Source organism: Globicephala melas, chromosome 16, assembly GCF_963455315.2.
Source record: "Globicephala melas chromosome 16, mGloMel1.2, whole genome shotgun sequence".
Taxonomy (NCBI): domain Eukaryota; kingdom Metazoa; phylum Chordata; class Mammalia; order Artiodactyla; family Delphinidae; genus Globicephala; species Globicephala melas.
This window is the reverse complement of record NC_083329.1, coordinates 11,921,351-11,937,270: the sequence shown is the minus strand read 5'-3', so window position 1 is coordinate 11,937,270 and position 15,920 is coordinate 11,921,351.

Genomic DNA, 15,920 nt, shown 5'->3' with positions numbered 1-15,920 from the left:
CCCTCGCCCCCACCAGCCTGCCTGTGGGTCCCACAGTACCTTGCAACATGAAACCCACGAGTGGGAGGGAACAAGCTTGGCTGCCATCTTGAAATGGGGACAGAATGACAGTCATCACGGTAAGAACAATACGTAAGTTAATATCTCAATAAATCATCACGGTGCCAAACAATTACAGAAGAATGCAGTGCCGAGCAGGACAGGGCACACTCAAGGCAAGAGGGAGCCCTCTAGGCTGGGAGCGGAGGATTGAGCTGAATGGCAGTGAGTAGGTGGAGGGGCCCAAAGCCCAGAGATGGAGTCCATCATGATTTTCATCTTCTAAGATCGGCACTTTGAATTATGGCATATACTACGCAGGAAGACGGGACAAAGCAACCAGCTTTGCTCGGGCGTGGCTGATGGGGGTGAAAGAGGCACAGTCTTCTCAATAGCAATTTGTCAAAACATTTCCAGAGCCGTAAAAACCTTCTCACCTTTGATCCAGTAATACTACTTGTGGGAATATATCTGTCAGGACTGAATTCAAAGACACAATAAGAAGGGAAACAACAGGTTATAATAAGTGAGCACTTACTCTAGAATGCCAGACACCATTCTAAACACTTTCTATATGTGTTTTCTCATTTAATTCTCAGAAGCCTATGAGATGGATACTATTTTTATGCCCGTTTACAGATGATAAAATTGAGACACAGAGTTTGACAACTTTTTTTTTTTTGGCTGCGTTGGGTTTTCATTGCTGGGCGTGGGCTTTCTCTAGTTGCGGCGAGCAGGGTCTACTCTTCCTTGCGGTACACGGGCTTCTCATTGCAGTGGCTTCTCTTGTTGCGGAGCACAGGCTCTAGGCGTGCGGGCTTCAGTAGTTGCTGCACGCAGGCTCAGGAGTTGCAGCACGCAGGCTCTAGGGTGAGCAGGCTTCAGTAGCTGTGATGCGTGGGCTCAGTAGTTGTGGCTCACGCGCTCTAGAGCGCAGGCTCAGTAGTTGTGGCGCACGGGCTTAGTTGCTCCGCAGCATGTGGGATCTTCCCAGACATTGGCAGTATCCCCTGCATTGCCAGGTGGATTCTTAACCACTGCATGACCAGGGAAGTCCTTGACAACTTTTTATGCAGTAACAGAGCCAGGATCCAAACCTAGAGACAGTCCTAGTTACAACTCGACCCTGCCTCCCAAAGATCAAGGCAACTCTACGCAGCATCATGTATATTGGGGAAACAGAAGAAACACATTTTATGCCCAATAATATGTGATGGTGAAGTGTGGGGATGCCAGCTGATAGACTCCTATGCAGGCGTGGACTGGATTATAATGAAGACTACTACGTAGCAACATGGGGAATGTAGATGACAGCGAGGAGGAAGGGACGTCTGGGCTGAATCCAGAGGAATCAGTAAAAATAATCCAGTTTGGTTAGAGAAATACTCAGCTCCAAGCAGAGGAATGCAGACACGGGAAGGAGCCTGACATACTCAGGGAACCAGGAGGCCTTGCAATGGCTGAGCCACAGAGACCAGAGGGGAACAGTCAGAGATGCAGCCGAAGCAGAGGGCGGAGGCCAATGGTCCACGAGTAGGCAGCCATGTCCGTGATCAAGAGATGTTGGGAGGGGGCTGCCCTGGTGGCACAGTGGCTGAGAGTCCGCCTGCCGATGCAGGGGATGCGGGTTCGTGTCCCGGTCCGGGAAGATCCCACATGCCGCGGAGCGGCTGGGCCCGTGAGCCATGGCCGCTGAGCCTGCGCGTCCGGAACCTGTGCTCCGCAACGGGAGAGGCCACAGCAGTGAGAGGCCCGCGTACCGCAAAAAAAAAAAAAAAAAAAAAAATGTTGGGAGGGGTGCCAGAGCCACGTGGGCAACTGAATCAATAGGGCTTGGTGGTGAGTCACGTGTGCAAGTAAGTGACGGAGGACTCTGGGTTCCTCGGTGAATTGTCGTGCTTGCTCTTCACAGAGACAGAGGATGTGATGGACGGCGGGGCAACCTCACTGCAGGTAACCTGAGCTTCTCCAGAGAACTGGCTGTGTGGCTCCAGATACTCACATGTGCCCTGAGGGCTGTGTATCCTTCTTCTGTGGATATATGTATATAGACATGTATTTCTGTGTGTGCATGTACTACAGTAATTAAGCCACAGCATTTGCAGCTATTGAGATAATACTATTGAGAGAGCCCAGATGAGGGGCAACATAGCAAAAGCTGAAGTATGGCCCAAGCATGAGTTAAAGGAGAAAAACTGAGCCTAAGATTGCTGGGGAAGTTATAAGGGTCATTGCATGTGACCTGGTTCAATGTATAAGAGGCAGATCATCGGAGTCACTCAGCAATTCCAGGGACAAATCTTTAGGTCACCACTGTGACTACCTGCCCTCCCTCAGCTCTTACAGAGCAGTTTGGGGTTAACCCTGAAATTCCTTCTAAGGGCCATGGTGGACACCAATCAGCCCATTAATGTCCTCTAGGGCCCAGCCCCTCCCCTAGGTGTGCCCCCTGCCGTAGGACCAAAAATAGTGGCATTTGAAATGACGACTTTGCCATGTGGTCAGCAACATGCCCCGAGTAGAGTGGGAATGTCAGTAGCCTCGGGGTCATCAAGGTCCAGTTGATGACTTGGTCCTGCTCCCACACAGAGGCCCTCCTTCCGTGGGCAGCTGGGGTGTGGGTCCTGAGCTACCCAGAAGACAAGACCTGACCTCCACTTTCCTTCCAGGTTCCTATTCCTGAGACCCAGGCCACTCCGGACTCTCTTGCCTGGAAGTCTTTGGGAAGAGACTGGATGCTCTCCACCCTCCCCAGACCATCAGGGTGAGAAGCCAGCACCCCATTCCCATGCTCCCAGGCTCCTGGGATTCACTAGAGTCCCCTAAGTTTTCTCAAGATGTTGGAGCTGGATGGGGCCATGGGGACACCTGACCCAATCCCATCCTTTTACCAAAGGGGAAACCAAGGCCCGGAGAATAGAACGGACTCAACCAACAACACACAAGAGGGACTGAAACTGCGTTTGCTGACGCCCTACCCAGTGCTGAAGTATGTTCCTCACTCCCAGAACTTCGCTCAGCTGTACCAGAAGTCCTGGTAAGGACGGCTCCCTTTAATTCCCCAAATGACTAATAAATGTGGGAAGGGTGGACTCTTTGTTTCAAGACCAGCCACACTGCCCCCAATTACATTGACTTATTTAATACATCTTTACTGAGCACCTACTGCACACCAGGCCTGTTCTGGCCTCTGGGAATAGGGAGATGAAGATAACATGGCCCTGACTTGGAAGGGCTGAGGGCTGGTAACCATTTCTTCTCAGACACATCACTGTTGCTCCCATTGATTCAGTCAACCAACAAACAGTTATTAAGCACCCGCTGTGTGCCAGGTACTGTGCTTGAGCCTGAGCGCTATGTGCCCAAGGGCTCATGGAGCACCAGAGAGTCTACTTCTGATCCACCTCCCTCTGCTGTACGCCTGTGAGCCCTCCCCAGCCCCCTCTGAGCCTCAGTTTCCCCATCTTGGGTACTGACATTTGCTCGTTCTAAGAAGCTACATCAGAATGTCGCCAGAGCCTCTTCCAGACTCTTCTCTTTTCCCTGTTCTTTCTGCCCCTGGGCTTTTAACCCAGACAAATGCTACAGGCCTCGATGAGAGAAGCACCAACCCAGTGTCCATTTATCAGGACACTGATGAATGGCGCTTCCTCATCTGGTGAAGGGAGAAGTCCTTTCTCCTTCCCTGCATCACCCCTAAGCAACAGACAAAAAGGAGCTGGAACAGAAGCACCGCCCACATCAACAATCCTTCCTTTCTGGCCTGAGGGGAGCCCTGAATGGGGGCGCTGCCTGCATAACTCCAGCAGAGGCCACTGACATCGGGCTCGAAATAAAGGCGGCCCAGAGTCGGGCCCAGCACAGCTATGCGGCTGGATGTGGCCGCCGGCCCCTGAAATCACAGGGCGCGCCCCAGAGCTTTTGACGTTGGGAAGGCCAGGAGAGGGACATCCAAGTGATGCAGGCAGGTGGGGGGCGTAGCAGAAGCTGGCGTTTCAGGGTGCAGAGCACACAGGTTAGAACCAGCCATCTGAGTCCCTTCCAGGCTGTCTCGGCCCCTAATGAAGATAATGCCAGGAGGAGGGTTTGCAGAACTGGCTGAAGATGAAGGGGGAAAATCGGTTCAGACAGCTCGCTTTAGATTTAATTGCTCCATTTCGCAAATCCGTCTGGCTGCTGGGAGGTTGGACGGTGTGTCTGTGCCCAGCCCAGGCTGGACGCGGCAGCGCCCCCGATTAAATTATCGCATCTCCAGGCGCGGAGGGCAGCTGCTCTGAGCTGGGCCAGAGGAGCAGATGATAGCTCCCAAGGCCCTCCGTGTCCCCTGCATCACTGCCTCCCAGCCAGCACAGAAAATCTTCACAGTTAATTTAACGACAATCTGCGGCCCAGAAGCCCCAGGGCAGGAATGCGGCTGAGTGCCTGACTCACCACCAATTTCAATTAGCTGGAGGCGGATCAGGGGACAGGAGGGAATAGGAGGGAGAGGCCACGTATGGGGAACGGGGACCTGTCTGAAGGCCTCAGCCAGGTGACACTCCAGGAACCCCATCTGGTCTCACCAGACAGGGCCTTCCTCACGAGAAATTGAGGCAAAAAAACAACGTCCCCCTGCTTTTCACTCAGGATCGTTGTGCCGATAAAGCAAGATACACTCACGTACGCACCCCTTCTTAACTTGGTTGGTCTTTTATCCCGGAGAGGGGCTGGTAAAAAGAGCACTTGACTGGGAGGCAGGAGACCAGAGTTTAGCGCTGAATCTGCCATTTTCAGCTGTTCATTGTTGGGTGAATTACCTTCCCTCTCTGGGCCTCATTCTAAAGGGATTGGACCACATCTGCGGTTTTCAAACTTCTTCTTCAAATAAAAGCTTTCACGGAACTCAGATAGATACTAGAGACAAAACTACAGTTTCTCACGATTGAAGGTGGGCGGGCTTGTGTCTCCACCTCTCCCCTCCCCACAGCTGAGCCCGTGTTCTGCTTCTTACACCACGTGGTTCGTTTTTTTTTTCTCTCTCTCTCACCGGCTCGCATTTGCTAGTCTCTCCTCCTGAACAACTTTCACCCCTGCCCTTTCCCTAATTCCTAGGAGTCCTTCAAGTCTCCATAAGATGCCACTTTACCCGGGAAACCTCTCCCCCTCAACTGACAACACAGGTCAGGCTTAGCTGTCCTTCTAATTACCCACAAAATATTTGTTTTTCTCCTAAAATACTACTTATTAAATTCTTCTAACACATGTAGAGACATCTGTCATGCAGAGGCCCAGCCATCCACCAGACAGACCAGATTCCTGTCTACACAGAGCCCACAGTCTAGTAGGAAACACAGACACTAAAACAAAGTCCACGATGTGTCTAGTCACGAGATGTCTGCTCGTGAAAGCAAGACCCTGGGTACTTTTTCCTGTGTGTGGAATTTCTGTTTCCCAGTGTCCTTTATATAAGGACCCAGGTGATAAATTTCTCCTAGTAATTTGTGCCAGGGGGCAAAAAACTTGCCTTCTCTGAACGCTTCATTTCTTTCAAGATACTAAGAAACCCGTCATATTTCTCTTTTTGCCTTGTCTGCCAGGAAGTTCAGGGCCAAATTTAGACCTCAATCATGGGTCATTACTTAATTTCTTGTTCCCACTTACAATCTCTCCTTATCCATATAGTTTTCTTTTCATCTTTAATTTATGTGTCCCTGTGTACCCACATATGTGTTTCTACTGTCACCCCTCCAAGTCCCTCATGGAAGCAAGTGGAATGCAGGTTCTACATCACGTGGCTCCTTCTATCCCAACCCCAGAAGGGGCAACACCCTTGTCCTGCCCCCAGCCCTTCCCCGCAGGGCCACGGACTGCTGGCTGAAGCCTCCTCCTTCCCTACCCCTGGCAGGGATAGAGTTCAAGGACAAGAACTGCTCGGATAGACTCAGTCTGGCCAGGTGCCCCCAGGCAGCCAGGCTTGTGTCTTGCCCCTCCCGTGAGGCAGAGGTGCTATTTAAAGGGCCAGACCTTTAAGGAAGGGCAGAATGAGAGGAAAAGGAATGCAAGACAAGAGGTGGGTGAGGCTGAGGGCAGGCAGGCACTAGGAGAGAATCATCATCATATCACAGCCTCTCTTCCCTCATACCACACCCCCCGATGCCCACACGATGCCAGGAATGCCTGATAATGCCACTCAGGGGCCTAATGTTACTTTCAAACCAAAGGTTTCCACTAAAGGGGCTCTAGATAAGGAGCAGAGATCTGAGATCATGAATCCTCTCTCGGATACACCATGTGGCCTGCCTATGTCATGCTGCTTCTCTGTACCCTGGTTTCCCCATGTCAGTCATTTGGTTGGTACATTCCGGGAACCCTGAGTGTCACTAAAGAACAAGTGGAGGACTTCCCTGGTGGCGCAGTGGTTAAGAATCCGCCTGCCAATGTAGGGGACACGGGTTCGATCCCTGGTCCAGGAAGACCCACATGCTGCAGAGCAACTAAGCCCACGCACCACAACTACTGACGCACTCTAGGGCCCATGTGCCACAACTACTGAGCCCGCATGCTGCAACTACTGAAGCCCACTCACCTAGAGCCCGTGCTCCACAACAAGAGAAGCCACCGCAATGAGGAGCCTGCGCACCGCAACAAAGAGTAGTCCCCGCTCGCCGCAACTAGAGGAAGCCCGCGCGCAGCAATGACAACCCAACGCAGCCAAAAAATTAGTAAATAAGAGTAAATTACCTAAAAAGAAACCTCACTGAACTTATTAAAAAAAGAACAGGTGGAATCGCTGGGTCTGAACTAGATAATGATCCTGTCTTAATATAATCCGTCACAAGCGTATGATGCCTTTACAGAATACTGCCACACATTTGATTTTCCATGAACTGAACTTAAAACCCTGTGATGAAAGCAGGGTAGATATCACCCCCATTTTATAGATGAGGAAACTGAGACGCAAAGAGGCTAAGTGACTTGCCCAAGACTGAAACCCTGGACTTTCTTCTGAAAGGAGGGACAATGGTTGTCTTGTGCATTTGTAATGACAATTCCCTGCCCCGTGCCAGGCACACAGAAGTGATGTTCAGTGAAACTTGGCGTTAAAGCGCCTGCATCCTATGGTTCCCACCAAACCCCACTGCCTCCTCTGAAAGCCAAAATCTGCGTCAGGACGGGCACCAATCAAGTAGCATCATGAGCGTTGGCTGCCCCCCTGCCTGATCCTCTATCCACACTGTTGAGGTGGGAAAGCACCCTTGAGACATTCCAGGTCATCCTATGATCAAGGTCAATGTCAGAGTCACAAAGCACAGGAGCAGGAGTGGGCCTTACAGATCATCTAGTGACCCCGCTTGGCATCTGTCTTGACCTGGCTGGCTCAGTCCATCATTAACCCTAACTGGGTGAGGAGCTGGGTCATAAACCCTGTCTTTTGCCTGCCACACCAGCGCCCTTACCTGGTGATGACCTATTGCCCCAAACACATCGTTGACCCTTGTGTTGTTACCAAACACCACCAAAAGCAATGGGATGTGTCTGCCGTAGACAGGCAAACAGTAGGATCACCTCACTCCTTCTTTTCTACCCCCACTGGACCCTGTACTGAAGTGACCTCTAGTGCTTCCTTGTGCCCAGCACCCCTTCCTCTCCTGTCTGGTGAAAACACTCTGCTGTTCCTTTGGGAGAACTGCCTTTCCCCACTTTATTTGTGCCTGGCTTGCCTATCACAGGTCCTTCAGCCCCTTTAACATGGGGCTGGACATGTGACACAGACTAGCCAATCAGAATGCTCCATCTCTCTTGGTAGCATGATTGGATCAGAAATGAGCACATGGCCTAGCCGGGGCCAATCAGAGCCTTCTCTAAGACTTTGGTGTATGCTCACTAGGTGTCAGGGGGATCTCTTTTCCTCCAACAGCAGCAATAAAGACTGAGAAAGCCTGGAACTGCTGGAGCCATCTTATCTCACTGCATTAAAGAAGCCACCTGCAGGGACTTCCCTGGTGGCACAGTGATTAAGAATCTGCCTGCCAATGCAGCGGACATGGGTTGAAGCCCTGGGCCGGGAAGATCCCACATGCCATGGAGCAACGAAGCCCGTGCACCACAACTACTGAGGCTGTGCTCTAGAGTCCATAAGCCACAACTACTGAGCCCTTGTACCACAACTACTGAAGCCTGCATGCCTAGAGCCCGTGCTCTGAAACAAGAGAAGCCACACACACTGCAACAAAGAGTAGCCCCCGCTCTCCACAACTAGAGAAAGCCCGCACACAACAATGAAGACCCAACGTTGTCAAAAATAAATAAATAAAATCAATAAATTTATTAAAAAAAAAAAAAAGAAGCCACCTGCAGGACGAAGCCAACATACCCAGAACCTGGGCCAAGAGAACAAAAGAGAGACAGAGTGCTGACAACACCATCCGAGCCTCCAGACCCAGCCATGAGCAATCAGACAACTCCTGGGCTCTCCAGCTATGTGAGCTTGGGCTTGTGTGAGGAGTGTTTCTGATACCAGCAACAGAAACTGTGCTAATACAAAGGCTTTATCACTCTGATTGGTTAACATGTGATCATGATAGACTGTGTTATTGCCCCCACTCATTACCCCTCCCTGTGATGACACCCTTTGTCACATGACTTTGGGATTCTCTCCATCAAAGCAAAGCACATTCCCCCCCCCCCCGCCAAGATTTTTCAAAGCTGAGTCATGTGACTTGCTTTGACCAATAGAATGAGACAAAGTGACAGTGTGCCCAGTGCCATACTAGGCTTTAAGAAGCCTGGCGTGTTTCTGTTTGCCCTGATGAACTGCTCACACACCATGAGGAGGACAAGGCCTGGCTAAGCTGCCGGTCCTAGGAGGAGAACAAAAGACTGCTCCAGCTGTGCCCAGCCTAGATCAGCCAACCTCCAGCCGACTCACAGCTGCCTGAGCTCAATAAGCACTTATTCTTGCACTGAGATCTTGAGGTTGTTGTTATGCTGACATAACACATCTGTCACTCCTATTCTTTGGGCTTCTTGCAGACAGGAACTTATACACTGCTGTCTGCCCAGTGACTAGCACAGCTACGGGCACACAGAAAGGGAGGAGGGACGTGGGGAGACTCCGGTTCTCACCTCTCTGCTAGTCCTGAGGTCAACAAAGGAGGATGCCCCCAAATGCTGAGAGTGAAGCTCTGTTTCTGGTACATAAAATATACTTTGGAAATTCTGCTTAGGCACCACTCTAATATTTGTGGGCTGATGTCTAAGGTCTATCCCATATGCCACTGCCAGGTCCTCACTTGTCAGCCTGCCATTTAAGGGAGGCCACAAAGCCATCTCTGCCCATTTCCACCCCCGTGACAGTCAGGCGAGATTAGGCTGGTGAATAACTGGGTACACAGTACCACAGCAAACCTGCCACAGAAGTCTGCTAATCACACCCAGCTGATACTTGCCATTTGCCAGCGAAAGGCATTTTACAGTGTCTCATTAAAATCAGGAGAAGGATTAAGAGGCCTCTTTCTTGATTAATGACTTTCTCTGCCTCAGAGATATAATCCTATCTATAACCCCAAATAACTGGAAACAAAATTGAATTTCTCTGAGAGATCATTCAGGGCACGTGTTGCACCATGCCCCTAAGTGTTGTTTCCTTTACATGTTTTATCCAGCTTAAAGGCACAAGATATTCTGATCCCCAAACCAGAACCGTTGTGCAGTAGGGAACAGCAGTGACAGAAGGGAATTTCCCTGGCTTTTCTATGGTGCTAACAAGTTGATACTTTTAAAAGAACTGCCGCTTTCCCTTAGGTAAAGATGTGCATATATATAATGCGAAAATATCTAAAGATTACTCATCCCCTCAGATCCTTTTAGGGAAATAGGCAGGCAACAACAAATCAAAAACAAAAGCTTCTACCAGTGACTTCACCGATTTCCTTCCCTGGAACTCAGTTATCGTGAAAAACCTCAGAGGATCATGGACGATTCAAACTGGAAGGGACCTTCGAGACCATTCAGTCAAACCCCATAACCTGAAAGATAAAGTGATGCCCGGATAGGGAAGAGGATTTACTCAGAATTAGGGTCAGCTGGCGCTCAGTACACTGCTTTCTGTTCTCACTCACACACTGTCTTGGTCCATTCAGGCTACACCATGAGTTGGGCGGCTTATAAACAACAGAAATTGCTCACAGCTCTGGTGGCTGCGAAGTTCAATATCAAGGCTCTAGATGAGAGTCTGCTTCCTGGAGAGGTGGGAGCACAGAGCCAGCCCCGTGCTATGCTCACCGCTTTCTTCTTCCTTCCGTCCCTTATAGAGCCAGGGGTGGAGGTGGGGTGGCTCATGGGATGTTATTTATAACACCCTATGCTTTGTATCTGCCCAGGAGGGTGCATCCCATAACTAGAGGACTCTGTTTTACTAGCAGAGGTTGTTGGGGCAGTGACTTGCTCTGAATAACACAAGGATGAGAAAGTTGAACTTCCAGGGAAACCGAGAAGGAAGGCTAGACACCGGGTCCAGCAACAGGGGAGTGGGCAGAGCGGGGGTTGGACTAGGGGTTCTCTACAGAGGAGAGATTATGGTTAACCAGGATTTTCCAAGTAAAGGGCTCTGTGCTGTGCAATGTAATCCCTGACAGGGCCCATAGATCTTCGACTAAAATGGCCCCAAACTGCTTGGTCTGCTTTATTTCTCATGGAAACCAGCAAAGGGGCTAAGTTATATTAATTGGAGGAACATAACTGAGGCCAAAACAGAGTCAGATTCCCTGAACAAGGGGAAACCTGACATCGGGTCACATTTCCACAGACTCGAATCCAATAAATCGTCGTAGAACCTAGTAAGTTACGGTACTTCTACATAGCGGGATGTTAGAGTTACTTAAAATTGGTAACTCTAAATACAGGAGGAAATGTGCAAGGTGGTACATTGAAGAAAAAAGAATTTTGATTTTTGAATATGTTCATTATGAATATAGCTCTGAAAACGCAGATACAAAGACAGAGGGGTGAAGTGCAAAAACAAGATGAGTTGTACTAGGGTAGGATTATTACGGTGGTTTTTATTCTTTTCTAAAAAATAATTTCTAATGTCACTTTAAAATTCAGACCATTATAAGAAATTGGGAAATGTTGATGCAGGCAATTGGTGAGCAACTAATACGTGCAAGACTCTGTGACGTGCTCTGATCCTGGTGCACCATCACGGAGTCTGCAGGCTAGTAAGGAGACAGCAGTTCACAGCTCATTACAAGGAAGAAAATGATATGTACGATGACTAGAGGAGAAAACTAACCCCTATGGGGGCACAGAGGAGAAAATACATCCAATGTATTGAAAAAGGCATCGTGGAGGAAGGAACTCAAAAACTTTGAACACCATTTCAGACGATGATGATAGTCACTGAAGGTGCACGGGAAGAGGTAGACCATTATGGGAACTGTGTTTTAACGAAACACCATGGCATCATGTGTAGAATACAGGGCCTAGAAGGAAAAAGGTTCCTATAGACCAGGATGAGGAGGGCTCGACCTATGACAGTGCAGGGGTTAAAAAGAGAAGGAGAGGACAAAATACTAGAGTGCAGGTTATAGAACTACTTGAAGGGGAGAAAAAAATCAAGGTAGCAGCCTAAGTAAGAAGACAGACAGAGCAAAGGTTCACAGAAAGATGGCAGGTCTGTTAGTCTACTTAGGTTGCTGTAACAAAATACCATAGACTGGGTGGCTTAAACAGCAGAAAAATTTTCTCACAGTTCTGGAGGCTGGAAAGTATAAGACCAAGGTCCAGCAGGGTTTGGTTTCTGGTGAAGGCTCTTGTGGCTTGCAGACAGCCATCTTCTCAATATGTCTTCATACAGCCTTTCCTCAGTGTGTGCAGGTGGAGAGAGGGAGAGCTCTTCTTATAAGGCACTAATCCCATCATGGGGTCCCACTCTCGTGACCTCATCTAAACTTAATTACCTCCCAAAGACCCCACCTCCAAATACCATCACACTGGGGGCTAGGGTTTCAACATATGATTTTAGGGGAACACAATTCAGTCTGTTGCAGGAGGGCAGTACTGCCATTCACTGGCTGATGCAGGGGAGGGTGAAGAAGAAATGCATTGTATGTATGTCAGTACTGGTCAGAAGAGAAAGTTATTGCATTAGGGGATGAAAGTCAATCAAGATTAGTGAGTAAAAATAGAATGTATTAAGTCACAGAATTCAGGGGAAAGCACAGAGGTCATCAAAACATTGTGGGAGAGCAGATTAGATATGAAGAGGAAGGTAGCAAAATGTCTGATCCTTGCAATCACAAGAGTGAATTTAAACCAGAGTGGAAGTGGAATCTGACCACAGAACACAGAAGGTTTGGACTTCCATTTCCAGCCAAAGTGGAAAAATGGGGATAGATTTACCCTCTTGCCTGAAACAACTAAAAAAATGGACAAAAATGTTTGAAACAACAGTTTTCAAGAGACTGATCGTTAGACAATGAAAGACAGTGGTCCCAGAGGGTCAGGAAATAGACCAGATCAGCCCACAGGGGCCTGGCTGCTGCCTTGGGAGAGCTTCCAGAATGCCGCAGTAAGAGAGAGAGAATCTGGGCAGCACCCAGGAGAAGCCCTGAATTAAGGAAACAGAACTGAAAGTCCAGGGAGACAGAGCAGCTAGGGTTCTCAGAACAAAGTACCAGAGAGAAGACAGCTTCACAGAGAGAAAACTCCAAAGACCTGCATAGGATCCCCTAGGAGCACACAGCAGAGTACTGAGCAGCACAGTATGTGAGAAAACTACCCGAGACTGGAGAATGAGTAACCCAAAAGGATAAGAGGGAACAATACACCGCACTCAGCAGGACCAGAAATGGTGCCTGTCCCATCAGACTGGAAAATCTCATAATTCACAGGGCAAGAGCCTTGCTTCAGTAGGTGGGAATAATTAACCCAAGCAAAACACAACTCTGGTCCTGCCTAACAAATTTTAAAAGCAAGGCAAAAGGATCAAATGTTTCCAAGTAATGTTAAGTACATCCCAGAACAATGCTCAATAATACCTATAGAAAAACAAAGACATTCAGCACACAAAGGGTAAAAGTCAAATGTCTGGAATCCAGTGAAAAATCACCAGGCTTGCAAAGAAGCAGAAAAATAATAGCCATGATGAGGAAAAAAAATCAATCAGTTGAAACTTACCCAGAACTGACATAGATATTAGAACTATCAGACAAGAACATTAAAAGAGTATTAAACTGTACTTCATATGTTTGAAAAATTAAATAGAGACATGGAAGATATTTTTAAAAAGGAACCAAATCAAGAGATTAAAATTATAACAGCTGAGATTAAAAATACATTTAATGGGATTAATGGCAAACTAAGCATCACAGAAGAAGACTTGTAAACTTGAAGACATAACAATAAAATCTCTCCAAAGTGAAAAACAGAGAGAAAAAAATGAACAAAGCATCAATCAGCTGTGGAACAACTTTGAGCAACCTAATATATGTGATACTGAGTGCCCAAAGAAGAGAATGGGGCCAAGGACACAGAAAAAAAATTTTTGAAGAAATCATGGCTGACATTTTTCCAAATTTAATGAAAACTATAAACCCACAGATCCAAGAATCTCAACACAACAAAACACAAGACATCTGAAGAAAATGATCCCAAGACACATTGTAGTCAAGTTGTTCAAAATCAATTACAAAGAAGAAAATCTTAAAAGCAGCCAGAGTTTATAAAAAGTCACATTGCATACATAGAAAAAAAAAAGAGAAAGATGACAGCAGACTTCTCCTCAGAAACAATGCAAGCAAGCAGAGAGTGGGATTATCTTTACAGTACAGAGAGAAAAATCTTTAACCTAGAACTCTATACCCTGTGAATTGGTTTTCTTCTATTGTTGTATAACTAATTATCACAAATTTGGAGGCTTAAAACAAAACAAGATTGAAACTAACACAACAACCATACTCCAATAAAAAATTTAAAAAAAACAAGTTTATTAACTCAGTTTTCATGAGTCATGAGTATTCTGAAATGAATTAAAATGAAATACAGTATGTAAAAAGTGTTAGATGCCATTAAAGCATTATGTAGGGGGGAATTTATATCACTAAACAGCTATATTAAAAAAGAAGAAAGGTCTTAAATCAATGACCCCAACTTCTACCTTAAGAAACTAGATAAAGAAGGGCAAATTAAACATAAAGTAAGTAGAAGGAAGAAAATCAGGAAGATCAGAACTCAATGAAAGAGAAAACAGAAAAACAACAGAGAAAATCAATGAAACCCAAAGCTGACTCTTAAAGAACATTAATGAAATTAGTAAATCTGAGCCAGGCTGATCAGGAAAAAAAAGGAGAGCAAATACAAATTCCCAACATCCAGAATGAGAATATCATTATAGATCCTACAGATAATAAAATTATAATAAAGGAGATATTACAATCAACTTTATACCAATAAATTTGACAACTTAAATAAAATGGAAAAATTCCTTGAAAAACAAACTACCAAAACTCACTCAAGAGTATTTACTACCTGGAATATCTCTTTATTTACTAAAGAAATTGAATTTATAGTTTAAAATTTTCCCACAAAGAAAACTCCTGGCCCAGATGATTTCACTGGTGAATTCTACCAAACATTGAAGAAATAAATAATTCTAGACAAACTCTTTCAGAAAAGAGGAGACAATACTTCCCAACTCATTCTAAGAGGCCAGCATTGCCCTTAAACCACAGCCTGAAAGATATCGCAGGAAAATAAACTTCAGACCAATATCGCTCATGAACTTAGATGCAAAATTTCTAAACATAATTTTATCAAATCAAATCCAGCAATATATAAAAATGGCATACATCATGAACAGGTGAGATTTATCCTAGAAATGCAAGTTGGTTTAACATTCAAAAATCAATCAGTATAATTCACATAGTAATAAATTTAAAAAAGAAAAATGATACAATTATCTCAACTGACTCAGAAAAGGCATTTGACAAAATTCAACATCCATTCTCATAAAAACTCTCAGAAAAGTAAGAATGGAGGGAACTTCCTCAACCTCATACAGGGTATCTACTAAAAGCCTACAGCCAACATCATACTTGATTTAAAAAAAACAAAACAAAAATAAAACTGTTACCTTTCCCCCTAAGATCAGGAACAAGGCAAGGATATCCACACTCATCACTTCTACTTCTATAATAGAAGTACTTTGAAAAAGAGGAACAATGTGGGAGACCTATTGTAAAGGTACAGTAATCCAGACAGTGTTGTACTGGTGTCAAATGAGACAAAGAGATCAATGGAACAAAATAAAGAGTTAAGAAAAAGACCACATGTATATATATGGACAACCAAGTTTTGTCAATGGTGCAAGGCAGTGCAGTAGACAGAGGACAGTCCTATCAGCAAATGGTGCTGGAACAGTTGGATGTCCATTGCAAAAACATGAACCTCGATCCACATCTTGCATTTCAATTCAAAATGGATCATAGCTTTAAATGTAAAAGGCAAAGCAATAAACTTCTGGATGAAAAGAATGGATTTTCTGGGAGAAAATCTTTGTGGCCTTAGGTTACAGAGTGAGAGATTACAAACTTTGGGGCATGATGGATATGTTCATTTTCTTGATTTTGGTGATAGTTTCACAGCGTATATGACATGAAAATCACAACTCATAAAGGGAGCGCTCTAGGGAGAAGGATGAGCGAGTTCACTGTGCTTCTAAACTTGGGTCTTTTTTTTTTAATATTTATTTATTTATTTATTTTATTTTGGCTGTGCCAGGTGTTAGCTGTAGTACTCGGGATCTTCGTTGTGGCGTGAGGACTTCTTCGTTGCAGCAGGCATGCCGGATCTAGTTCCCTGACAACGAATTGAACCCGGGCCCCCTGCATTGGGAGCACAGA